Source organism: Passer domesticus, chromosome 4 (assembly GCF_036417665.1).
Source record: "Passer domesticus isolate bPasDom1 chromosome 4, bPasDom1.hap1, whole genome shotgun sequence".
NCBI classification, from domain to species: domain Eukaryota; kingdom Metazoa; phylum Chordata; class Aves; order Passeriformes; family Passeridae; genus Passer; species Passer domesticus.
Genome location: NC_087477.1, coordinates 59,783,786 through 59,811,248, shown reverse-complemented (window position 1 = coordinate 59,811,248; position 27,463 = coordinate 59,783,786). Strand labels below are relative to the sequence as shown.

At 36.3% G+C, this 27,463-nt stretch overlaps 1 protein-coding gene and 1 long non-coding RNA gene across 3 annotated transcripts in view; both read right to left on the bottom strand.

Annotated features, from left to right (window-relative positions):
• The window catches only part of KCTD8 (potassium channel tetramerization domain containing 8), a 91,402-nt gene that overhangs the window by 39,710 nt on the left and 24,229 nt on the right, over positions 1-27,463 (bottom strand). The gene's annotated exons all lie outside the window — the stretch shown is intronic.
• LOC135299357 (uncharacterized) lies at positions 1,550-27,463 on the bottom strand. 2 transcript variants are annotated; one of them, XR_010361341.1, is made up of 4 exons: positions 26,235-27,463; positions 25,597-25,635; positions 19,183-21,065; positions 1,550-18,178 (listed from the first exon to the last, which is right to left on the bottom strand). It is a non-coding gene; the product is annotated as an uncharacterized LOC135299357 (long non-coding RNA). The 2 variants fall into 2 exon arrangements; XR_010361342.1 differs by lacking the exons at positions 25,597-25,635; positions 26,235-27,463 and having other exon boundaries at positions 1,550-7,658; positions 7,745-18,178; positions 19,183-22,187.

Genomic DNA, 27,463 nt, shown 5'->3' with positions numbered 1-27,463 from the left:
TCTCTAGCTACTGAATACTCCTAAGGTCACTATTCTGAGTTCAGACCCAAAACCAAAGCAAGGCTGCTTCTTGTCATGCACAAAACTGAACCAGGCTTAACTAAATACTGAATTGGACTTTGTCTCATTTTAGCATCCCAGAAGACTTTATCTGCTGGATTTTAGGCTCAACACCCAGCAGCAGACTGGCTTTCTGGTTCCCATTCTCAGTAACACAAAGCTGTGACAGCTTGAGGATGCCTGAGGAAGAACAAGCAGCCATGGGGAAATGAATTCTGGTTTTGCATTTCATCAAAAGACAATAACAATAATTATATGATTGTCCTGCTAGAATACAACTGGAAGAGTGGTTACAGATACAAAGTCAGAGGAGAGGAATGTAAAAAGATACTTTTTTTCTAACATGTAACCAAAGTTGTGTTCTGTGTGCGGAGCACAATTGTAATGCAGAATGAGAACTGAAGAAATACAAGGAGTTATTGACTAAAAATAAAGGTTCCTCAGAGAGTATGTGCAGATTCACTCAAAGGTAGTGCAACAAACAGCAGAAGTGGTAACTGCAGTGAAATTAATGCCCGATTTGTTGATCCCAATTCCTTTTACTCACTCTGTATTATCCACTTTTTTACTGCTAACAAGGAAAGGTAGAAGAGCAAATACACAAAATTGTATAACTTGATTCTTGTCAGAAGCTACAGAGGAAATGGAATACCTTGGAATGGGCTTCTGTGTTATGCAGTCAATCATAGCTTCCAAATGAAGATTCATCAAAATACAGTCAGAATTCATCATCCTTTAAAAAACAATCTAGGAATTTAACTGTGGGTAGTAATTTGAAAAATTAACATCACTAATCTAATGTTGGACTGTTGTAGGAATGTAAGGTATGATTAAGCAACTCTTGAATGTCAGGTTATTTCAGGACACAGTTATTGCAAACCCCACTTCATTCTGAGTAAGCAGAATACAGAAACACTGCACTGGTGCATCTTAACATAATAACAATATGAACATGAACAAATTAATTCTGTGAAATGACCTCTGCTTTCTTATCAATATAGTTTGCAGATATTCCTTTGACTGATGGGATGTAAAAGTCAAAGCAGTATCTCACTATAAGGGATTCTTTGAATCAAAGAATTTAAAGTAATGTGAAAGAGAATAAAGGTCAGATATATCTGACCTTGAAAGATAAGAATGAACTGCAACTCTTTAAAGCTTCTGAAATCATAAAAATATATTTAAAAGGAAGGTCATAATGGATTTAGTTAATTTACTTATGAATAAGACTTTAATGAAAACTAAAACTTCTGTTTTATCACATGAGTAAAATGTCAATTTACAGATCTAGCAACATAAATGAGAATTAAAAGAACATTCATCTCATACATATAGGAAAACTATTAATGATGTAAACAATAATATTCACATTTAAACATTTTATTTCATTAAAATAATGCTTAGGAAATAACATTGTAATAACAGAAAAAGAAATATAAAGTTAATTTAGAAATTAATATATAGCCTAAAGATGTAACTTCAATTACATTTTAACTGTGTTTTGAAATTATCATGACATGCATTTAGAAGTGTTTGTTTACAGTACTGCAATTTTTGTTGTAGTTATATTTAAAGTTTAGTTCTGAAATTTGATCAATCAGTTTGTTGGAGAGTTTTTTAAAATATTAAAATACCAGTCCTGAGTTTGAATACAGTGAAGTCTTCAGGACATAAGCATCAATTATAAACCACTATTCTGACTGTCCTATTGATTTAAAAATAAAAGTGGAAAAACGTTGAAATCATAGCATAGTCTTACAGGACAGTAAGCAACCCAACAGCAGAGCTACAAAAATTACTATTTTATGCCACTTCAGAGACCTGAACTTGTAAAAAATTCAGAATCCATTCAAGCAACAACTACTTGAATTTAAATAACAAAGGATTATATCTTCTGTAGCTCTTACAGAAATCTTTGTGCAAGAGAAGAATCAAAAATGGACAGTACAACATTAGTCAGGAAGGAAATCTTCAGAAACACAATCCCACATCACTTCTGAAAGGGATGATTTTGCTTACAGTTTACTTGATTTAAATCTACTCATTTCCTTTTCTGTCCTCTACTTAGAAAATTCTTTATAAGACAAGTACTTTCACAAGAATCTCTGGAATCATTCTCTTTCCATAAATAAAACTGGCAATAAATATCTCATACCTGCTAGAAATTGACATGTAATTATGTAACATCCCAAATTTTGGAAAGTTACATTTCAATGTCATAATGTCTGAGATTACTTGGAGGTTCATGGACATCTAGTCTGCCAATGATATAACGGAAAAAAGTAGCTATTAATACTCTGTTTATGCAAAATATTAATCTCAATTCTTAATAGGGTAGAAGTACTCACAAATAGAGACAAAAGAAGTAGGTTTAAGCTATAGTAATTCTTCACATAAAGCTATTTTTGGAATCTGTGAACCACATAGCTATTCATAGTCACATTTTGTCCCTGCCAATACTTGACACAAAAGTATTCTAGGAAAGCTCACCTCAGAGCAAACTTCATAATTTTTATGAATTTATGGTTTTTTTCAGTCCTTCTAAAATGCTGTAAAGTAACAAAGTTTCTCTATTCTTCTTGAATAGATTAACAAATAGGGATTTGGAGAGGTTTGAAAGCAGGTGGAATGACAGGAAGTTAGGATGACAGGATAAAGTTATTTGCAGCTATAGTGATGTTACCATACTGATGTCTACTTAAGAAACACCTTTGTCATGCTGTTTACAGTCTTATTTAAAAAATAAACACCTAAAATCCCAAAAATTTTTAAAAACTTAGCTATCTATTGAATGTATTCTACATTTTTAATCCAGCAAGGTCTCCTCTGCTGAGTTTTACAACCTTCTCCCTACTCCTGAAGCAGAAAATAGAGAGATAAGATGGAAAGTTCCATCAAGAAATTATTTATCACATGAATAATTTTATACATAGGTAAAAAAGACTCCTCCTTTTTTAAGAACTGTGAGCAAACAGAGGCCAAGATTGCCTGACTGACATGCTAGTCATTACAAATAATGTGAAAATTTGTGAGGAAAGATGCATTGATAATGACACCATTTTAATACTCCCAGGTTTTTCGTTTCTTTTAGTGCAGACTTGTATTGCCTGTTCTTTTAGGTATTTCAGGAGACACATGTGAATATTTCAAATAAAAATGTAGCAGCTTAGAAATCTGTATGACATGTATGTTTCAAAAAGCATTTATGGGTGAGATGGCAGCTAGCTGCATAGAGCTGCAGAAGGGAATAAATCCTCCTCTTGTGCACCCCTCTGGGAAGAACAGCAGCTCCGACTGAATAACACACCTGTTCTTTCCACATTTTTGCCCTGAGAGAAGTTTCTGGACTGATTGAAACACACTTGGGAAGGCAGAAAGAAGTGAATGTTCTGGTCTCTTTCAGCACATGTTCCTTAAGGTGCATATTATCTGCACACTGTTCCTTTCTGAGGTCACTGAAAGGACATGGATTTTTCCAAAGGAATCCAAAGGAAAAAGGGAAGTAAACCAGCACGCTTGGTTTGTTAAAATACTGTTCCTTGTAACAGTCAAGTGTAAATATGCCCAACCTTCCCCTTTAGCTTGTTCCTCTGTAAAGGAATCAGAAAGAAAAGTAAATTTCCAGGTACACTAAAACAGGAAAATTTGGAAGATGAGGAAAGAAGCAATTTCTTGGTTTCTGACTAAATGAAATAAGGGGAAACTCATCACTTCTAAATATTAGCATAGTACTTACCCTCAAGGCAAATGAGACAGCTCAGATCGACAAAAAAAACCCTCCCACGGCAACCAGTAAAAACAGGCTTGGCATTTTTAGGACAGAGGTTCTGGGACTGCCTACACAAAAGATTCATCAAAAATTTACTGAAGCTGGTAACAGGGCAGCTTTTTTTCTCATACGGGACTGGAGTGAAAACCCACAAATATTCAAACCTTTCTAAGAAGAGCAACAACATATGCTTGTTCCTCAATGGACTCTTGCATCTGTATCATCTTCATATGTCAAAAATAATTTGATTATATGAATTGTTACAACAAATAAAAAGACGTAAAAGACAAGGAGAAAATACAGGGAAGTGTAATACAGCCAGGAAAGGGAGAGCAAGGCACTTTGGGATTCTATTTTAGGGCAATGTTTTTATTAATTAATCTCACAATCACATAGCATCTGTCAGCTATGGAAAAACATTAGGGAAGAATGAATGAAAATTGTACTAGAGAGAAAAAAATAATGCATAATAAGCTGATTACAAAATTATCTCCTGTAGACCCTCAGAAGAATAGTAGGTTGAATTGTACAAGCAACAAACTAAATGTGTTCATACAGCCTGTGTTGGGAACAAACAGAGCCACATCTGGCTGAGGCAAGGAAAAAATGCTACCTCGTGCTTTTATTCTCATGGGCAGAGCAGATGGACACTTTGGGTGGCTGAAACCACAGAGCTAAATATTCATTAGAAAAGACATGCATTGCAAATTCAGGTAAGCCTCTTTTGACACAATGAACCATTTGCAGGTGTATGTTTCCCAAATGTGTCCGTTCTTTTCATGATTCAGACAATTTAGCTGGATATACTTTTACTGGGGAAAAAAAAACCAACAGACTGCCTGGACTATTTTTGCTCCTCATTTTTGGCATAATTCTTGGAATCAATAAAATGAAATAAAGGATCAGAAAACACCAGAATGGTTTTCAAGAGGTACCTACCAAAATGTATTCTGAAATTAAGGTTTAAGATGTGCATATCCCCCTGTATAGACCTCCCCTGTATAGTGAATAACAGACACAACTAATGTGATTTTGATACAAATTTTAAAAAACAAACATTCTAAAAAATATTCTTGAGTCCCAAGAATTTTCACACGTAAATAGATATTTTCTGTGTAATTATATATAATGAATATTTTGACACAAAAATCACAACAGTAAAGCTTTAATTTCTGGAGGTGTTTTAAATTTTACTTGGATCGCTAACCACATAAGTATTCCCTGTGCATCCCAGAGGTCTCTATGAATCACCTTTTAATTACTTCTCATTTACTAAGAACTACAAAGAAAGCTAATGTTGCCCTTTCATATTCTGTGCACTTCTTTTTCAATAACAGAGAGTGATTATAGTGATTTCCTTCAGCTGAGTCCCTGGCCATCTTGCTGTGGTGTGTTGGTATTCACAGTGCAGTGCCAGAAAGATTCCCACTGTCACTTATATCACAGGTTGATCCTATACCATTAAAAATATAGAGTTACATTGTCAGCTGAAGGAGATAATGAACTGAAAAGCTCCAATTCATTCTTAAAGGAGTGTTCTAGTAAAGGACCCCTACATCTCAGTAACTGCTACGTGGCTATGACCAGGAAAAAACACTTCCATGGACCAAATCCATGGTGACACAGTGGTGAATGGGACTGCCCAACTGGCTTCTCTTTTCCTTCCTGCCTATTAGGAATAGCTGGTTTATTTTTGTATTTCTATTCTCCTTATTCTCTAATACACTGGATATCAAAACACGGGGGAAAACGTTTCCTAAAAATACCAAATCAATTATTAAAACTGAAGTTGTTTTATTTGTCTTGGCCTCAAATACAAAGCAGATGAATTTCCCTTAACTGCACCTGAGGAATTAGAACTGTGCTGCTAATATGCAATTCTGCTTTTAACATACTTCATCTAATTATATTTAAATTATATTTGGTGTGCACTTTGTCCCTAAAAGTCATGCTTCTTTTTTATTTTCCAAGATGTACTAGTTTTACATTCCATTAAAGACAATCATTGTAGCAGACAGTTTCCAGCTGAATACTTCCCTCTCTGCTCAGGTGTTTACATGTTCCTTCGTGTGTGTCTGCTTTCTTGTAGCAGCACAACATTTCTCCAGTCCATGGTATATGTCACAGCAGGTTATCAAATACCGTGACTTGGAGCCATGAAAGCAAAAAAGTAAAAGATAAGGAAGTTCTCATCTGTATTTATATTTCTTCTTATTGCATTTTTTCTGTATTTCCTCCTTCCCTTCTCACAAAATCATAATAAACTGATCATCCACCCTGGGCCCACAGATGCTGGGAAGCAGATACAAGCAAACCAAGGAGTCTCAGGAGAGGCTGTCCCCAGACACACCATCAGTGTGTCTGTCCAACAGGCCAACACTGCTCGGTACAAAATGCTTCTGAGCCACTCCTGCCAAAGGAGAGCTCTGTATTCAAAAAGGCTCCCATGAGTTCTCATGCAGAGCTCACTGAGATGTGGAACAAAACATAAAGGAGTCTGACTTAAAAATTACTCATGCAAGCAACTTGTGACTGTGTACAATGTTCTCCCAGCCAATCAAGCTTTCTCTACAATCTTTTTTTCCATATAGATGAAACATCTTCCATTCCTAGCATGATTTGTTTTGAACACCTTATTATATATGATTAAAAGTTTAACAATGTTTTGATACAAAAGAGCTTTTGCATAATTACAAGAGAATGACATGAAGCTAATACTAAATATAAAATTTTGTCTCTCATTCTATACATGAAACTTAGTTAAGCTTATACGGAGCATCTGCAAAGGTTTCCATTAATTCTCACAGAGTTTGCTTTGGTGTGAACAGGGTTCATCCCTCTAAATTATGACAGCTGCCAGTAACTTTAAATAATTCACAGCTAATGAAAAGAGGAAAGCCCTCAGCACTCTTGAGGTTAGAAGGACAGATGTGGAGTTAAACTGGTATTCTGTCAGCTGTGAAGGCATGATGCCTGTACAGCCACTACCACAGCCTTAAACTGCTAATATGCCACTACAGCACTGAAAAATAATGGCTCTGAAGGCCTGGGTTTAGGCCATGGTGTTCTGAGAATCCTGTAAACAGTGAAGTGGATACAGTTCCTGCTACAAAGACAACACTCCAGTACTGTAATAAACTAACAGGTTACTATATGCAATCTTTTAAAAAATGATCACTTTCTGGCCTCAGGTGTACTGCTACTGAGCACCTGTAATTTCTCTGTAATTCATTTATCAGTAGTTTAGGATTTTTTACAAGGTTACAGAGTAGGAATGAAATACATATTTTAAAGTATCTTATATAACAAGCAAATATCATCAATTTCCCATTAATTCCCACAAATTTCAAATACAACTATTTGGTTCCCTACCAAAATTGATTTAGAAAGCATAATTATTTGTATATTTTGACTGACCTATCCACTTTTAAATCAGTCAGTTCAATCTTCTGGATTTCACAAAGAAATCCAGAACAAGACATCTAGATATCCACAGTAGAAAGTGCTCATTGCTAGACATGAGTTCATGCTAGACATGAGTGCTCTGGTAACAAACACCTTACGTGTCACATCATCTACTGGTGACAGTGTCCAGCCATAGCTCTGGGCTGCAGATTTAGTGATCCCAATAATGTACAAGCTTTGTACTGGAATACAAGACCACGAAGATGCTATGATAATTATTTGTTCGGTGTGTGCAACCTTCAGTGAACAGTGTCTCAGTCATCCATCCACTGTCTCCAGCATCTGAGAATTGTTGTAGGACTTTTCCCACCTTTCCCTTTCTTCCCGTCCCAAGATGTGCATTTTGTACAATAGTTCTTCTCCCCTGAAATTGTGAAATTGTACAGTAAAGTATTTTGAATACAACACATTACAAATGCACTACAACCTTAAAAAGACAAATGGACTCACTATAGGAAGAAAGATGAAATGATTGTGGGCCATATTGAGGAGGAAACTGCAAAATCAGCTTTTTCTTGGTTCATCATTGTCTCCACACCCATGTGGAAACACCTGCTGAAATAAATGGACATAAAAGTACGTGCACATAGGATTGCTTGCAGTTTCTTGTAAAAAACCATTTGCAATACATTCTAAAAAAGTGATGACCAAGGAATGAAGTACATGATTTTACAGGTGACTCTTTTTTACAGTAATAGAGATTTAATTTTTTAATTTAATTTTAACCTGTACTGCAACTTGCAGTAAGATTGAGAATTTTTATTAAGGAGAATCCTTAACTTACCATGTAGGATACCTTAACTATCTAAAATGGCCACAAAAATCACCCTTTTCCAACTAGGGTTGTCACAAGTTCTTTGCAATATTTTCATAGATCTTGAAATTACAAGTATGCATTAGAGCAAGACTGTAAAAAAGAACGTACATTTTCCTATACATGAATCATTTGATTGAAACAGATTTTTTGTTCCATTCATAGATGCAAAGTTCAGCAGCAACCAGCAGGCTGAAAACTTATACATCAAGAAGAAATTAAAAAATGTAATAGTACCAGCCAGCAATGCCTATTAAATCATGTCCTAATGACAGCAACCTTGCTGTAGCATTCCTCAACACAAGCCAAACATTTTATTAGTAAAAATTAAAAATCTCATATCCCATTTAATCTTAATACTCTTATTTACACTCTTTTATAATAAAGCCATTTCCTTTTGCTAGAATTTTTCTAAAGAAGTGAATGATGCTTCTTTATGATACATTAGATACATGCACTGTATTTTTGTTGTCCTTTATGTTCATATTTTATTCTGAAACAATTCCTAAAGGCCTGCTATCAGGGGACAGCAGATAGAACTTTATTCTTTTTAGTGCAAAACTTTCCAAAGTAATATATGTCTTGTTCAGGTATTCATCACTCAGCTCTGATGTATGCTGACTAGTTCTCAAGTTAGAAACATACCTACACAGAAATAGAACTGAATATACATTCTCTTTCTAGTAAATATTTACTCTTCTGAGAGGTTCAAGGGAAGCCCTGAGACCACTCCTCCAGCACTGCTGAACACTGCTGGTGAGGATGTGAACTCAGTGTCTATGAAGATGCTCTAGACTTTGAAGCTAAAATAGACCTTTATAATTAGTCAGAAGAAGAAAAAAAGAGCAATCTATTACATGCATGAATAACCTAATATTAATTGCCAGCAAATGAAACCAGCTTTTTCTTTTAATGCCTCAGTCTTCTACATGTTCACCACAAAAAGCTGAATTTGTGGCACTTGCAGGCAACTGAAGGTCAAAGAAACCAATTAAGAGCAGTAGAACCAAATTGACACATTTTGACTCGGGCAAGGACAAACAGTGAAACAGCAAATGCTTTGAAGGGAACCTCAGCTGGAGTAAGAGGATACACATTATGACAGGTCATTACAGAGCACTGTGAATATGGCACTAAGGTTGCCAAGAGAAGGAGGCTGGGTTCTGTTCACCTTGGTAAAAATGGGATGATCAGCATTGTGACAGTTGGAGATTTTGGTTTATTTTCACATTTGTCTCTAGAAAGAAATTCTGTGACATTAACTGAACATTCAAATAATTTTTAATTAATTTGGAAAAGTCCTATTTTGACTTCAGAACCCGCTGCTTTTTCTGCATTTTTCACTTGTCACAGGAGTCTGTGACAAGTCGAGTTCCTGTGTGCTCTTTTATAGGATTGTGTATAATGGCCTTGATTTTGAGTAGGTTTTCTGGAATGCCATTTATTAAGTTTTAGATTTCCTTTCCAAGAACTCTTCTTAATACCATTATCTTCTCTTTATATATCCAGTTCTGTTTCCATGTGCATGCACACCTTCCTGAAACCCCTCTGTTTCAGAAGCCATATGAATATGGTTACTTTTCAAGTAACTTTCAGTTTAGTAAGAATTTAAAAAAATCACAGCAGGGTTTACTGTTTCGGCTTGGGGCAGGCTGCTTGAACTTTCCCACAACTCCCTCCTGGATAAATACTAAACTACAAGTAGGTTCTCCATCCCTTTAGTGAGAACAGCCAGAAGCAAAAAGAGAAGGAAGCGACATAAAAGGGAAAAAGGTGCCTGCAGCTAAATTTTACCTCTTGTTCCTTTCAAGCAACCCAGCATAATTTCACTAAGGTTTTCAGTGGGTGACAGGTAGCTAGTATCACTCACAGCTCACTACAGTGTCAAACAAGCAGGGGGGAGGTTGAAAGCCATAGAACTGTAGCACTAAGAAGGGTTAATAGCATGATCATTTTCAAAAAAAAAAAAAAAAAAGAAAGAAAAAAAAGCAGCCCTAAATTTTTACTACCTCTGTTGCAACTTAAGACAGAGTTTGCCAACTCTACAGAATGAAAGACATCACTGAACACACACCTCGTCACCTGTTTTAGTAAACTTGAGTTTCTCCTTAAAGGTGTATCTACTCCCTAATAACTACTGTTCTTCCATGGTGATTTAGATTATGAAAACATTATGGAATATTTCAGTTCTCCATACAGTGTCCAGAAATGATTTAGCTATTCTAATCTATTTTAACAGATGGACTTAGTCAATAGCTGAACTTTTAGGTTTCATCCCCTTTATGAAACATAAGAGGACATAAGTCCACAAAGGTGAACTATACTTAATGGCTAGTCTAGGGAGACAAAGAATTTTTATACAAATAATACTAATTCCAAGCATTCAAATTCAAAAGACAAGCCCACAATCATAACATTGGCTTTAAAATCTTGAAAGGAAGAAGGGAAAAGGATTTGTTGTTTTTGTTTCATCCTACTGAGATGAATTTGTCAATAATTTCTTTCTAACTTACAAAAGCCAGTAACCACTTTAAAATAAAATAATAATAATAACAACAGTAAAATAACAACAACAAACAAAGCTTAAATTCTGAATTATAAGGTGAACCCAGGAGTTAGTTGTAATTTTTTGAGAAAGAATACCAAAATTGAATGGAGTATGAAGCTTCTTGGTAAATCAAGGAAACTGTCATAGAATTTAGAGCAGGTAAAATGTTACATTACTTGATTTTTTTTTAATAAGGAGATATATCCATGTATGTTATACCATACTAACTCTATGTGGCTTTTAAAGACATCATCTCATAAATAGATAACAAAACACTTTTTGACAATAATCAGAATCAGTACAGCTACTTCACAGATGGAAAAACTGGGACAGATAGAAAAACTGGAACACAAAGGACTGAAACTGCCAAAGGGTGTAGCCAGCAAAACCCCTGCATTGACCTTAAAGCTCAAAAATCCATCAGAAGTATTCTTTACCCAACAATATCCCAAAAGAGGTATTTCTACATTTACACATTTCACCTGTAGACAATAAAATGTCCAAGATGAACAAAATGCAGCTTATTGTGATGTGTAGTGTTGTGCAATTATTTAATCTACTTTTTTCTAAAATCTTATTTCTATGCTTAGCATCACCACCTGGTAAGAGCCATTTCCTGCAAGCTTCAGATCTGATCTAAATATAAATACCTGCTCATTTTGTCTTTCTGAATATGTAAAGCTATCCAGTTGTGAAAACATAAAAAATAAAATCAAATTGCTTTAACTCAGTCTTTGACACCCAAAAAATTAAGCAAAGTATAAAAAGAGAACAGAAGAAAGGACGATTTTAAGGTAATATCAATATCTTTACCCTAAGCACGGAAAAAATCAAGTCATGGCATATGATTAAATACAGTTTACAAAGTACAACATTTTTGTCACTATTTAGTGTAACTATTTGGCAATCAGCTCCTAAATTTTATTATTTAATCCTGGGAAGACTTATGTGCAAACTTAAATATACTCCAATGATTAAATTTTATTGTGTGCATAAATCTTCAGGATCACACCTGAGTCATCAATTTAACCCTTGTGATATAAAAAAGTGTGTCACCATATAAAGTAATGTATCACTCATCATTTTTGGAATAGGAACTTTGGGTAGATCACTCTGACTACATGGGATAACAAGGCGTCATTTCCAAAACTGCACAAGAACACTACACATGGGAAAAGCTGGACATGCAAATAATCAGATATTCAGAATTACAGCTCATGTTTACAAATTTCAAGAGATTTGAAAATACAAGGTCATGTGGCTGATTATTCACAGATTACAACTCTTGCCTCATTTTCACCTCTCACATATGACAAGCTATTATGTTCTGAAAATGAAAAAAAAAATTGAAAGGAAGCATGGCCCTATAAAATAAAACATAAAAATCAACTTATACTTGCAAACGCTCTGAACTGGAAAAAGGCTGTACTCACAAACAGCTTCCGTTCATTATGGAGCATGTTTCTAATTTCCTACTGCTGACTCACAGCAATTAAGCCAGAAAACATAGTCAAGATAGAAAGACAGGCAATTCACTATTGGCAGATAAGCTTATTCATAGCGTGAATTTGGCTCCCAGGACAAGAAATGAGGTGTCACAAAATCCTAGAAAAGCAAAGTTTCTGTGAATTTTAATTTAAAATTACAGCAAATGGAAAGAGGTATAAGGAATAATTAGACTGACAACATTATGGTTTTAGTTACAGCAGGCATAGCAAAAACAGACAGCCAAAAACAGAAGGAATATAAAGCACTGAATATTATTTTAGTGATGGAATAATCTGTCACCAACATCAAAGAAATTGTTTGGATAAAAAATGCATTGCTCTGACAATATTAAGCACCACATGTAAACAAAGAAACAAACAAATGAAATGTAAAGTTGCAGTGGGCCAAAGAACAAAAGAATCAGAGTCATAAATGAGGCTTTTGCATGCAATCTCATGAGCTAAGTATTCAGAGACAACAAGTTTTCAATAACAGGGCAAATACACATGCACAGAGGCTTGGTTAATACTCTACTATAGTAATAGCAGGCATATTTCAAGCATGTAAACTTTTATTCATTTAAACCAGCTGTGAAGCTAACTGTGCTCAGCACCAAATAAGACTTCAGAGAAGTTTCTGACAGTCAATTGCAGCCACTCATACCAGTGTTTGCATGATGCCACTTCACACCTGGCTGTAGCACAACAGAGACCTCCAAGATCCCAAAGAAATGCTGGTAACCAGAGAGCTGGGATAAAACACTGGTACCACTTTCATCACAGTCTCATAAGCACAACTATGGGGAGAGTAAATAGTGACCATGGCAAGAGTAAATAGCAGGAAGAGCTACTTCAACCTTTTTAGCTATCTACCCAAAAGTAACTTGTTAACTTCTTTACCTGTATCTGGAAAGGGAGGAGGAGAGTGGATGATTTTTAAGGTTCATTCCAACCCCTCAACATTCTATGATTCTGCATTTTAATATGTTCTCATTTGAATCCAGTTGCCAAGGTATGCATTTTTCATAGGAAAAGGTCTTTTAAACTGTGAGAGGGGACACCTTGCTTAATTTGCTTCATACAGCTAATTCTTCAAAAGTCACTTTGTCTTCTATTTCCAGAGCTGGCTTTTTCAAAATAGGTTTAGTTTTCAATGAAGGGCATTTCACAAAGGAGCAAATGCCCTGCACATTCCTGTTATTTCAGATCACCTGCAGTAGAGTGTATTTGATGTTTTAAGATCAACATGTTGAAGAACACTAAGGTTAGAATATGTTACAATGGTCCTTGCAAGAGCTGCTGCTGCATTCATCATTAAAGCATAAAGTGCAAACTACTGGTCTGGGCAAGCCTTCCAGCACAGATGGGCTGCCCCAGAAGGCAGGGATTTTCAGCTAGCTGAAACAAGATAAAATTATTTTCCACTTTGCCCCTGAGCATTTAGAACCAAACAAATAAAAATCAATCTTTGATTGGTAGTTAAGTGAAGAAAGAAATACTCGTTGCTAGTGGAAACACAGGACAGGAGCAAACACTATGCCTACTTTTCTAAGTAAAAGTAGGTGTCTGAAAAAAGAGACATAAAATTTACATAACTACATATATAAGACTAGAGTTTTAAAATATTTTTACAGTCAAATGCAGAGAGCGTTATAATTTTTTTTCTTAGGCAGATGCTGTTAATATCCTTCACCATCTCCATGCCATTTAAAACCTGAAGTACATAGCAACATTGTTTAGAACTTGGCAACTATTTCTCATTCTCAAGGTCAGATGCTTATCAACAACCACAAGACTTCAATCAGCATCATTTCTCTTTAAGAATAAATATCTTAGGCCATGGATTATCTTTCATAAGATGAAAAAAACCTGAGGGTGGGAAATTCCATCTCCTGCATTCTATAAAAGCACTTCTATCTCCATCCTTTCAGCATTATTTTTTCTCTTCTACTTTTTATGCTGTCATTGACCAATAAGAAACTCATTCTAAGTTCAGAAACATGTACATTTAACACTCCTTTTCATTGTCACAAACTTTATAGTATTTCATTTTTAGGGGAAATTATAGAATATTTTACATGAGCATTCTCCAATGAAAGAATTTCAGTATCAGGGGCTCTCAGAACTCCAGACAGGAAATTACAGAGACAACTGAAAACTGATATACTAATGCTCACAAAAAGAAATTGTTATTTATTCTTAATTCTTCTAGAAGAGGGGTGTATAGAATCCCAGCTAAGGGTCAAAAATATCCTACCAATCCAAACATGTTAAGCATTTACAAATTTAATAATGGTTAACAAAAACAAGGCATACCAGCTCAAAATCATTAGCTCAAACCTAGCTCAATTATCAACATCTGAATTTTGATACTGGGAAAGTGTTTGATGTGAAGTATTCATGAAGGAGAGAAAAAAGATCTTGCAGATAAATTATGAATTATTTTCTCAGCTCTTTTTCAGGACGCCAAGTGACGTTCTTCAGTGTCTCCGAGTTTCCTCTGCTTGAAACATAAAACGTTATCATATTTTAAAATTTCATGATCAAGTCATAATGATATTACAAAGGAACAGTGAATAATAGATACTTCAAGAGTATTTTAGATAGCTAAAGTTTAATGTTGACTTTAAAATGAACAGTTTTATCATTTGCCAACAAAATTGTCTACCTTTTCCTGGTCAAGTTTCTTTTGGACAAGATATATTAAATTCTAGGGAAAATACATAGTTTGCAAAACTATTTCCCAAAGTGCATCCAGACATCTATTTTTAGGCCTCATGCTTCGGTGTACCAGCATCTACACTTCAAATATTAACAGACAAATATTTTTGCACATTTATATAAAAGTAGAGGAAGTGCCGCTATAGGATCATCACAATTCATACACCTTTCTGGGCATTCGCTACTTGACATTGATCTTACCCATTCTTCATGACTCTCTCTTTTGCAGCATAAGCTTTAAGGACATGTGTACTTCATTTTACTACATGACACCTTCTGCCAGAAGATCTTAATTTTGATACTTTCAAACTCTGTTTCTTATAAATGGTTAAAGAGTTCATTTTGTATTGCAACATTATTCAGATGAAGTTTTAATTTTAAGAACATGAACTTAGCCCCAGCTGAAATCAAGATAACACTAAAATACAGATTGTGCTGGTTTTGGCTGGGGTAGAGTTAATTTTCTTAACAGTGGCTGGTATGGGGCTGTGTTTTGGATTTGTGCTGAACACAGGGTTAACAACCTAGAGATGTTTTTGTTATTGCTGAGCTGGGCTTACAGAGCCAAGACCTTTTCTGTTTTTCATCCTGCCACACTGGTGAGGGGACTGGGGATGTGTGGGAGGCTGGGAGGAGACACAGCCAGGACAGGTGACCCCAGCTGACCAAAGGGATATCCCAGACCGTGTGAGATGGTGCTCACTGCATAAAGTGGAGGGAAGGAAGAGGAAGAAGGAATGTTTGAAGTGACAGCATTTGTCTTCCCAAGTCACCATTGTGTGTGAGGAAGCCCTTCTCTCCTGGAGATGGCTTGAAATTACAAGTGAAGAAGGTCTTATGTGAAATGTGATCTAAATGCAATAATATCATAGCTCCAAAGACATCAAATTGCACTTGGAAATATTTATTTCAATTCATTAAAATTGTGTCTCTATACCTAAAAAACAAATTATTGGGATGTGGTTGAAAAATTGCTTCTGGATAAATAGTTTAGATATTAATAATATATTATGACTTTTGTTTAGATTTTGTATATTGTGTTATGCATTATTATTTCTTAATTATGTTTTGTCACCAGCAAGTAATTAATTTTCTTCATATTTTTTACTTAAAAGACTTCAAGAACCTTAAGGCATTCTGTGCAAGCTTTGAACTTTAGATTTCCTTTGTACTTTCCATTTCTCTCCCTATTCTGCTGGTTCATACTTGAATTCTGAAAAACATTGCAAAAAAAAGTCAAAAGTGAAAAAGAGAGTTGTTGCAGTACTAAAACAATACAGCATTTGAGTAAATAGAATGAAAAGTAAATCTTTAAAGGACATAGTTTATGAAAGCAACAGAAACTTGTTGAAACAATTCAGTAAATTGGTTTTTAGTCACACTGTTATCACTAGAACTTACATCTCAAATCTGAAGCTACTATAGAATTGAACAACCTTGGTATTCAAGATTTCTAAACCATGAGTTAAATTAATTTTGAGTCATCTAAGCCCTGATGTTTTTCAAATTTCCCCAGGTATCTCATACTTTCCACATAAGAAACTTTTTATTTATTATAGACCTCTTAGAAACAGAAATCATTAGTTATTCCCAACTAGGACTGTCATTTCATATATAAACTAGTAAAATCAGCCATGTACTTTGAGTCTAGTCTTCTAAAAGAAAAAGGCAACTGAGGATTTCAGAGCATTTCCAGTCATAGGTACATGAATCCCACATGGAATGATCAGCTTTCTGTAGCAACAATTCAACAAAGCATGTGCAATGTCTTTCCAAAATATTGTTATTTAGAAGCAGGGTGTAGTTTTGAAAACCAATGGCAAGACTTGACATCTGCCTAATTTATTGTAAGGATATCAGGATATTGTAAGTGTATCACTGTTTGTGATACACTTAAGGGTACATTTATACTACCTTAGTTGTATTTTGTATCTTGTTTAATTCTGTAGTATCATTTTTCATGCAGAGAATGTGTCCAGCTATAGCAATATACTGGTGTCGTTAGCTAAGCATCTAAAAAATACAATGTCACTAATATCAACAACATTAAATAGTTTTCATTAATTTATTAAAATACTGTAAAGTTTCAAGAATTACAAAAGGCAATTAGTAACCAGCAAATTTATCTATTGTAAACAATCTCTCTCTTCAGTGCCAGAAATGCCATAAGTGCAATGAAATGACATATGGTCATAAAACCAGACAGGCTGATAGCTGGCAACCGGGTAAGTGAACAGTAAAAAGGACAAAGTATAACAACCTAAGCCAGCACTTACCATGACAGGCTGTCAGTTTGGTTTCTAAAGAGATGCAATAACTAAAGAAAGAAAGCTTAAGAAAAATCTCAGTATTGACAAATGCAAAGAAAGAGGTAATAGCAGTAGTGGTCATGTTGGACTTGTTGATGTTCTCTCTGAAAAAGACACCAGATTCCTACATAGTCATAGAAATGAAAGCAGAAGGCAGAAAACTGTATGCATGAATGGCCACCTAAATTATATTGGGTATAAATATCCAGGTTAGATGCCATTACTGCATATGAAAAATATTGTTTCTGGCCCATGAAGAAATTCTATCACACACAGCTCCTCCCTGTGAAGGTGATTTTGTGCATACTACTAACCACCAGAAGTCACGCTTGTTTGCTGCTGGCTTCTTTAGTAAGATATGTCCCACTCCACAAATACAGCCCTGGGGCTCTGGCAGGAAGGGTGTAATCCTGCAGAAGAATGAGCAGAATCAGCAGGAATGTGCTCCTTCAAGAAGGAAGCAGCAGGCCTGATAACATGCAGCAAGCACTCATAGTTTGAAGAGTTGCTCTGAAAAAGAGTGCTTGGAAATTGGATCAGCGTACCTGAGATGCACTGAGCAACTCAATATAAGTGCTTCTGTATTTCAAATTTGATTTCTGAATTCAAGAATAATTTTGAAACAAGAGAGAATCTTCCCAAAATAAACATGCTGTTCTTTCAACTGGCACTTATTGCACCTGATGTATGGAAGAACAAGATATAAGATGAAATCATAGCCTGTCTAGACATTTCTATTTACATCCTCTGTCATTGACTGGATATTTCAGTTCCACAAATTCAGCAAACCGATAAGGGTACTGTTCCTTCCACTGCTGAGCTCTGAGGAATCTCTGAATGCTGCAACATTGGCCATTCCTTCAACCACGTGTTGAGGGTCTGCACTTCATCTGTGCAGTACTTCAATCACATCCTTGTGATGTGCCATGGCAAAATGCTGCTGGATTGTGCCATTCCCCCTGCAGCAAGTCTGGATATTCATTTCTCTCCTTGGCCAATCCAGTCCTAGAAACCACCACCACATAGCCACCACCAGAACATGTTCTTCCTGAATATTAAGAGAAAAAAACTGTTGGAAAAATTATTCAGAAGAAAAAATCATGTCACTACATTCTTGAAGAGATGGTTGTTTTAACATTAGCCATACCCCAAAAATTCTGCGTTTCAAAGCATATCCAGGAGAAAGTGTTAAATGAGTGAATCACTCGACTGATTACTCTGTGTGAGACGTGAGATGCTATCCAAGAAGCTGTTGTCTCGAATTTGTATTGATGCCTCTGTGTTTTTCAAAAAAGAACACCCAGACTGTGGCAGATTCTTACTTGAAATGAGTCAAGATCACAAATAACTACTGCAGCAGTTTCTGCTCTATGTCTGGTGTGACTAATGAGTTACCAAGTCCTGTCATATCCAGCAACAGACCGTCATTTCTAATGAATTTGAGGACTTTGCTAGGAATCTCACTCATTTAAGCTTCAAATGATCAGGCTGAATAAATGATGTAGACAGTTAAAAGTGCCTTACACAAAACTGCCAAGGGAGACCGGCCAACAAAGCTTGTCAGATCCCTCATCTCTAGCAGGTCACATCCACAGCTGGGAAAAGACAACCTCTGAGCAGCAGTACTACAACACAGACTGCACCTATGTCTCTGTTGAATGTGTGGGATTTTATTCCACCATATCAAGAAAGACAGTGCTGCTGTGCTTGCAGTACAGGAGGGCTTGCACTCTCCCAGAAAACTTGCCCAGTTCAGGGAGGTAGATATATTGCAGATATACCTATACTGCTACATGTGCATGTTGTAGAGATGGGTATTTCATATAAGGAGAAGGAATGTGTACATACAGGAGACACTACAATTTAGGTGAATAGAATGAAAGTATACACAGCTTGTAGGGACATAATACAAACAGAAATGAAAGAGTAAAATCTGGATTTAAAGATTGTCCCAGAAACCTCATAGACAGATCAGGCAGTAGAGGCAGGAAATGGGAAGTTATACATACCTGGTATGTATATTTTTTCAAGCTGTAATTGTACAGTTGCTAACCATCTCAGTGGTGGCGTAGAGCATGGAATAATCCTGTATTTGAGCCTCATTGCATGTGGGTTAATCATCAAGTTGCTCTGGTGAGACATCTCTATGTATCTGCTGCAGAGACATTTGTCATTAGGGGACAAGGTCCTGGCTAAGAGAGAACAGGTGGGAGATGGGAAGGTTTTATTCTCACTACTGCAGGAAACCTGTCAGCATGTGCACTGCAAGTTTCAAAGAATCTAGGAGTGCAGGGAAAGAATTTTAGGAAACTTAATTTCTTCATATAATTTGGTTTAGATGAATGAAAGACTGTCTAGATTATTTGTATCCTTCTTCTGTACTTCTGTTGAGTGTGGGAATATTCAGGGCAAAGATGGTGAGAATGTTGTTCTTCTTAGTCCCACATTCTTTTCTTTCAGTAAGGGGCCTCCGACAAATGTGCACTGGTGAGCGACACAGTTTTCAACCCCAAATAGTTTCAGAGCCAGGAGGGATGAGCAGAGTTGAATGCATCCCTCTTCACCAGCTGTTGGCAGGCAGAGGATTATTGCACGCCCAAGCAGACAGAAACAGCAGACAATCACAAATCAAGTCATCTGTGCAGAATCCTGTAGCAGGCTTGAGAAGTTGCAACTAAAAGTGAAGATATGAGTACAGAGAGCAAGTGCATGAAATAAGGAACAAAAGTCACTGTTTGGAAGGCTTGCTATGGATGGTAGCTTTGATTAAATTTATATCTTCATTAATTTTATCTGTGCTTCTTCTAAAGACTGGGAAAATGGTTCAGGGTCTTTAGAGCTCTTATCCAACCCTGTCTTGTCCCTCTTCTTTCTGTTCTGTTTCTCTTATTCCTATCAGCTTGACCGTGTTCTGTACACTTCTGGCAATATCTTCAAGGTGTGGAGCTCACCAGTCTGCTAGGGCAGTATCCAAAAAGTGAAGATGATCAGTAAGAACACAGTCCAACCCTCACTACATAATTGCTGAGACAGAGAACTGCACCCTTGCTTTCTATGTGCTTTGTGCAAACTTTACGGGCTTGTAGCTGCTTCTGCATTTCGGTGCTCCTAAAGGATGAGGTATCACTTGAGATAGATGCCCAGGTCTCTCAAGTACATCTTGTCATCTTGTGCACTGTAAAATTAACCTGTCTGGGCTTGTCTGCCCAGACAGACAAGCATGTGCACTGCAGCTGCATAATGATCAAATGTAGCACTTGACTTGTGTGGATTTTAATTGCATCTTAGACATCTAATTTCCCATCTTACAACACAGAGGCATATACAGGCCACAATAAGTTGCAAATACTCATGCTGGATAGGTACTGTTGAGGACAGTGTTTGAAAATTGACTTTAATGGGAGGGAAGGGCACAGGAAGGTGCAAAACATTATAAACAACGCATAATGGAAGGAATGGAAAGGCTGAAGCTAGAAGAGCTGTCACTAATGCTGACAGACTGTAAATAGGGATGGAAGAGAAAAGGCAGATTAAACTAATGGGCATAGATGAAAAGCAGCTGGTTGTGCCTGGGAAGGATGATGATTCAACAGCTCAGTGCTACTCAGCAAGAGACAATCTTTGTGAACACACAGCTAAAGTGAACTTATTATTTATACTAAAGCTGCTTGAAACAAGTGTGAAAATAGGTCACAACTGCAACAGCCTAAAGTACCATGGGAAAAATGAGCAGAGCATGTTCTGCTGTGAAGCAACGAGTCAGAAGTCTGAAATCTGAGCAGTTGTGTGTGTGAGAATTACCAGGAAGTGCTCTCAGAACAGAAGTAGCTGTATCTTCACTCAATTCTCCTTTTTACATACAGTAATTTGCTAAAGATCATGACGGATGCATCTAGGAAGTTGAAGACAAATAGATCATTATAAGGGCAGAAACTTTACTTGTGGTTGTGTGCTGCTAATGAGAAATCCTGAAAACTGAAGATTTAAATATGAAACGCCTACTTATCTTTATTGCCATATGTTTCAAAAACAAATCCAACCTATGGTGCTATTAGCAACATCAAAGCTTTTGAAATTTTTCTGGAAGAATTACATTTTCCATTTGGCTCAAAGACACAGAGGAAGGCTTTTCAAAGCCTTTGGGAATATATCACAAGAACAGTTACATATATTAATAAGAAAATGCCCTGGCCTTGTAACAAAAAGACCAGCTTGCACATTATAGCCAAGTCCAGAGGGACATATGCAGGTGGGCTGAAATACAGGTGGACTAATAAGCAAAAATACTGATACCAGCTCATTTCCATTTCAACAGGAGCCTGATATTACATATTAATGAAAAAGTTGGAAATCTTTCAAAGAAAAATATGCTTGGTATTTCAAAAGCAGCTATCATTTTAGCATATTGTGTGGAACTAAAGGCCAGAGGAAAAGATTACTTTTTGAAATGCTCGCTCTTCCTTTTTCTTTTTCATTTTTTTCTTCCTTAGCTACTCCCCAGCAGAAATAGTGGAAATGTAGATTTTAACCTTTCAGATATGTACTTCACATGATTTCATTGATTGTAATATTACACTTTCATATTTCTCTGTGAGGCATTTGATGATATTGATGAAACAAACAGTATCATATGATTACAGACATCACTCCTTCGACTGACAAAGGATTCAATTATAGACATTTCACAGAAAGAGTATGAAAGATTGCAAAGCTTTAACTGGTAGGTAAAGTCATGTGCAGTGCAGTGTTTTGACACACTTTCCATCATGAAAGTAATAAAAAAAATGTAAAGCTTTTTACATGGACTTGGTGAGATCTTAGATGCTGGACTATAACTCAAACATAAATAGCCATGCTAAGCACTTTAAATGTTGCCCTTAGAAAAAAAATAGCTAAAAACCTGTGTATTATTAGTAAAATATACAATTTCATTTAATAGCAACATAAGTACTTCTCATAAGTAGATTTCCATTAGACTACTCCCAAATGACTGTCTATGATAGTCTATAAATAGAATGCCAACTCACAAGACACAGACTGGATTTTGTGCTTTAGAATCAATTGGTCTGACAGTGCCAATGATGCCTTCTGTTATTATTAAATATAGTTCACAGCCAAAAATTACATATGTGAACATGTGTACAACTGGCACTCCAAAATTCACCACATGTTATGGTGAAGAATTAGAAACAACTGATGACAGTTTTAAATTCCGAATGTACACGTGCAAATATAAAAAATGGGACTTCTTGTAAAAAAGAGGTGAATAAAACCACAGAAAATTTAAATCTAGCACTACTTCATATTTATTGCAGAGTGCATCTACTCCATGCAAAGTTCTGAAGTGGACAGTCCCGATTTTTGTGCAGAAGAACTATATTGCAGGAATGCTTTAAATTCACCATGTACCAAAAGCCCAAGGCAAACAAAACGTCTAAGTAAATAGTAGTAGGAATGTCTTTTTGACTAGAAGAGATAATGAATCCTATCACTAAAACACAGCAGTAAGCCTAATTTTAAAGTCACATGTAAATTATAACTTTGAAATTAGCATTTTTTATTTCCTTCCTACTTTTAATATAGTTTCCCTAGTAAATTGGTACATAAAAAATGTCAAGAAAAAACAGCAGGCAATCATCAGGTCTTCCTTCTACACTCTCAGACTCTAAAGGGGTTAGATAACCTGGATAACTCAACTCAAGTACGATGCCAGACAAATGTAAAACCTGGTCATAAGAACACACTGCAAGGGTGCAGTGGGAGGAGGGCAGTGTTGCTGATGAGTGTGGAGTGGGGAAATCCCCCAGCTGGCACCTAGCAAGCAGTCAAGAATGCACTGTGCACCCAGCCTGGGCATGCCTGCACTCCTCCTGGAATGAAACCAGCTCCTGCAGAGCCAGCTCCAGTGTCTCCACATCAACAGCACACTGAATCCTGAGTCTGGAAGATTTATCCTTGGATAACAAGAGCTGAGCTCATCTGGATGAGCTCAGCCCATTTATTAAACACACCACCTCTAACAGTGGCTACAACAAGCAAAGAGAAGCTTTCCCTTGCCATATGCTGTTTACTGAATGAGGTTCAAGTGCTCGAAATCTCCAGTGTGTTAGCTGCTTGTTCAGCTAAGATAACACTTCTCATAATGACTTTTCCCAGAATTATGGATGTTGCTTTGGCCTGTCATTTTGCTACTGTTAGTTTTCGATTTTTTTACAAAAGCTCAGCATGGAGAACTAGCTTGCACTGAAAAGACTGAAAGTATTTTTCTTCTTTCCTTTTTTTCTATTTCAAGCACTTAAGTTTATTCACATAATTCCTCACCTGTGATTTGATTCTGCAAAGCACTACAATCTCCAGTTTCTCACATGCTTCATGTAGCACTTAAAAGTGCTTTGCAGATTTGTATTTTATTCTCTGATCACATTACACTTTATTTAAAGGAAAAGGTAATCTCACAGGTTCTAGAGATTATATGAGCACTATATATTCAAAGTACATTAAAATCTCAACTGTGATGGACTAAACAAGTCTTAAAATAGTATTACTAATATTCACCAAGAGAAATAAAACTAATTGCTGATTCTTACCTCTCATACCATTGCACTTTCATTGTCTCTGATGACAGACACTGCTGCCAGCCTGTTTAGCTTCAGTCATAGGTTCTAGAAACATTTTTACTACAAACTTTGGGAACCACTATGAAACAGACAATATGACTGAAGACTGCTGCTGAAGTTTTAGCTAATTTGACTAAATAAAAACATTAAAAGATTATTTACTCCTGAGAAGAGTAGAATTCTGACAAATATCACTCTAACACATGCTAAAATTATAACTTCCCCTTCAAACTATTAATGTTTAAAAAAATAATGTAATTAGTATCATTCTTTAACCCACCAAGAAAGCATACTTTGCTTTTAAAGCAGTCTAATGTTCAAGAATTCTTTACAGCTAGTTTTCTTGAATCCCTACAATAAAGTTCAGTAACAACAATATCCAAATCCAAGGAAAGAGGCTACTATGTAAAAATTTTAAAATATCTTTGAATCCAGAACACTTTAGAGCCAAATATATAATGTAAAATCATTGTAACCCTAATGTATGTATTTGTATGGCTACCATAGTTAAAGCACAGTTAAAAACTTAATTAGACCAATCATTTTCTACAAAGAAATATGCTGCTATTATCTCAGTGGGAGATAACCCTGGCCTTTAACTTGAAATAACCCTGCAAGTTACCTTCCTGATAAACAATGCAATATTAATAGCACAGCTGGGAGCAGTTTTCTGAACACTCACAGCAGGTATCAAATTTGTTGCTTAATTTTTGTCGGAATTGTGGCATCCCTTTCTAATGGATATCTTTAGCATCAGGTAAGAGGAAAAAGTAGAGTTCAAGATATAATTAATTTAATATTAAACTAAGGGAGAAAATTATCCACAGAGCAGCAAGTATTAAATCATGAAAAGCATGAAAGTAACAAATTATTCAAGCCACATTTTAATGATATGATTAAAGATTCTTAGTTACCAGTAACAGAAACATAAGTCCCTAAAAATTGAAAAAAACCCAAATACCTGGGGAAAACCTTGTGTCTGTGTTCAGCTTATATTGAGATTCCATGTCAAACTGCACGATTTATTATAGTGTCACAGATAAATTTTAGGAGGGCCGGTTGTGATAGGACAAGGGTAATTGTTTTACACTGAAGAAGGATCAAATTAGATTGGAGATATTTTTTTTTTTACCATGAGGGTGGTGAAACACTGAAACAGGTGGTGGATCTCACAACACCCAGAGAGGTGGTGGATGCCCAGTCCCCTGCAACCATTCCAGGTCAGGCTGGACAGGCTTTGAGTAACCTGATTTGGTTGAAGGTGTCCCTGCTCGTTGCTTGTGGGTAGGAGTAGATGTCCTTTAAAAGATCATTCTTAGAACACAAGAACAGATTATCAGTAACAATAAATTCTTAGAACAGAAGAAACACTGCTTTGACTAGAAAAGGGCAAAAGCCTGACAGCTATTTCTACCACTCTGAACACCACTAAACCCAACCAAACCATTCCACACCTTTTAGTATGCACCAAGGTGAGAGGCTCTCTTTTTGACAAAAAACACATTAATTGTTAACAGAGTAAAAATCAAATGTAACACATGACATAGTAAGTACAGTAGGCCATTGTGCTCAGTTATGAGATTATTCCAGATTGTATAACCAAGGAATTACCTTGTAAAAAACAAAAACAAAACAAAAACCCAAACAAACAAAAAAACCATGTAAGATTTCCATAACTAACATAACTGTCAATTGCAATAGTTGTATTGAAAGTTGTAATAAATGACAGTGACTGTTCTGCTGTTGTTTACTCTCAGCTTAATCTTACCCACAGTTCATTCTGGCATTCATTATGGCTTCTCTTACCTTCTGCTAACACTTGAGATACAAGATCAGGGCTTTGGTCTAATGAAAAAAAAAATCAAACCAGAAAATTATGTTTCCCAAGGAAAAACAATACTGCACTCAGAATTTTAAAAATATTTGTTTTGTGTTTGATGTTTATGGCAATCACATTGTAAGGAATTTTCCTTTACAGTATTTAGTTGTTTGGAGTTTTGGGGTTTTTTAAGTGTCTTTTCCATTGTTCCTATAGTAGCTCTGGCAATTTCAATGAGCAAGGAGATTTTATAGCTACAGAGTGCTCAGCAGTTTATGCACCAGAACAGCCTAAAAGAAACTTCTGAAATCCCATAGTCAGCAGCTCTTATCTACATTTCCTTTTAATTCTACATAAAATAAAGTGAGATTAATGAGAATGTCAGCTGTCACACCTGTCAGTGTTAAATGCTGATGGAATAAACACATTGAAAGCAGAGCCTGTGTGTTATAACATATTGATGTTTTGCTGCACAACCAAAAAATGCCAGTCAGTGATTTTCCATTGCTTTTCACAGAATCCTTCCTCCTTTATTTCTTTTGTAATCTTTGGTGTTGAGATAAGATATATATATATGTTTTTACACACACACACACGTCGCCATCTTGTTGCAAAGGTTTCATACCTTCTCGATGATTTTCATGAGCAGCTCCTCACAGCACTGACTCTTTCTTCTTCTCAACACAGCCAACAAACTCCATCTCAACCAGCCAACCTGCTCTTTTATAATACCCCTCTTAACTGGATCCAGCTGTGGCCTATTAAGGGCAGGCTTGTTCTTAATGCTTGATAATTGGCCCAGCTGTAACTCCTTAGGAGTGAGACTACCTACCTTCACCACTATCTCTATTCTCCTACATTTTATCTATCCACACACATGTATATATATGATGTCCATAACTTATTCATAAATGTATTCCCCAACACTAAACCTATATATTTTTAACAAATATAGGTTTACATTCTTATAAAAAGAATGCAACAAATCCCCAGGGAAGACTGGCGGTCAAAACATCTGCACAGTACCACAAACAACAGTGGATCTAAAGCTATATGAAAAAGTATCTGGACTACCCCACTCAAGCAACCACTAAAACCACATGTTAAAACATAGTTTATAGAAAGGGAAGTACTAGGTCCTGCACCTGAGGCCACACCTCAAATCCTGTGTCCAGTTTGGGCCCCTCACTACAAGAAGCACATTGAGGAGCTGTAGTGTGTCCAGAGAAGGGCAACAGAGCTGGGGAAGAGGCTGGAGCACAAGGCTTGTGAGGACCAGCTGAGGAAGCTGGGATTTTTTGGCCTGGAGAAAAGGAGGGTTTTTTATCACTTTCTACAGCTACCTGAAAGGATGCTTTAGTCAGGTGGGGATCAGTCTCTTCTCCCAGGCAGCCAGCAATAGCTTGAGAGGACACAGCCCCAGGTAGAGCCAGGCAAGGTTCAGGTTAGACATGAAAAGAAATTTCTTCACAAAAAGGGTTTTTAAGGATTGGAATGGACTGCCCAAGGATGTGGTGGAGTCACCATCCCTGCAGGTGTTCAAGAAATAACTGCATGTGGCATTTAGTGCCGTGGTGTAGTTGACAAAGTGGTGGTCAGTCAAAGGTTGGATTCAATGATCTTGGAGGTCTTTTACAACTTAAATGATACTGCGATTCTGTGAATTTTATATTAAAAAAAAATGAGCAGCTTTGCATTTACCTGGCCACACTGTTCTGTATCAGTAAGTTGTGAGGGCTGCAGCATGGTTGCAACATTGCGATAAAAAGACACAGCAGCCTATAGACAAGAAAAAACACCCAGAAACAGAAGAAAAACCTTCCCAACAACAGAGAGTTCAGACAAGTTAATAAG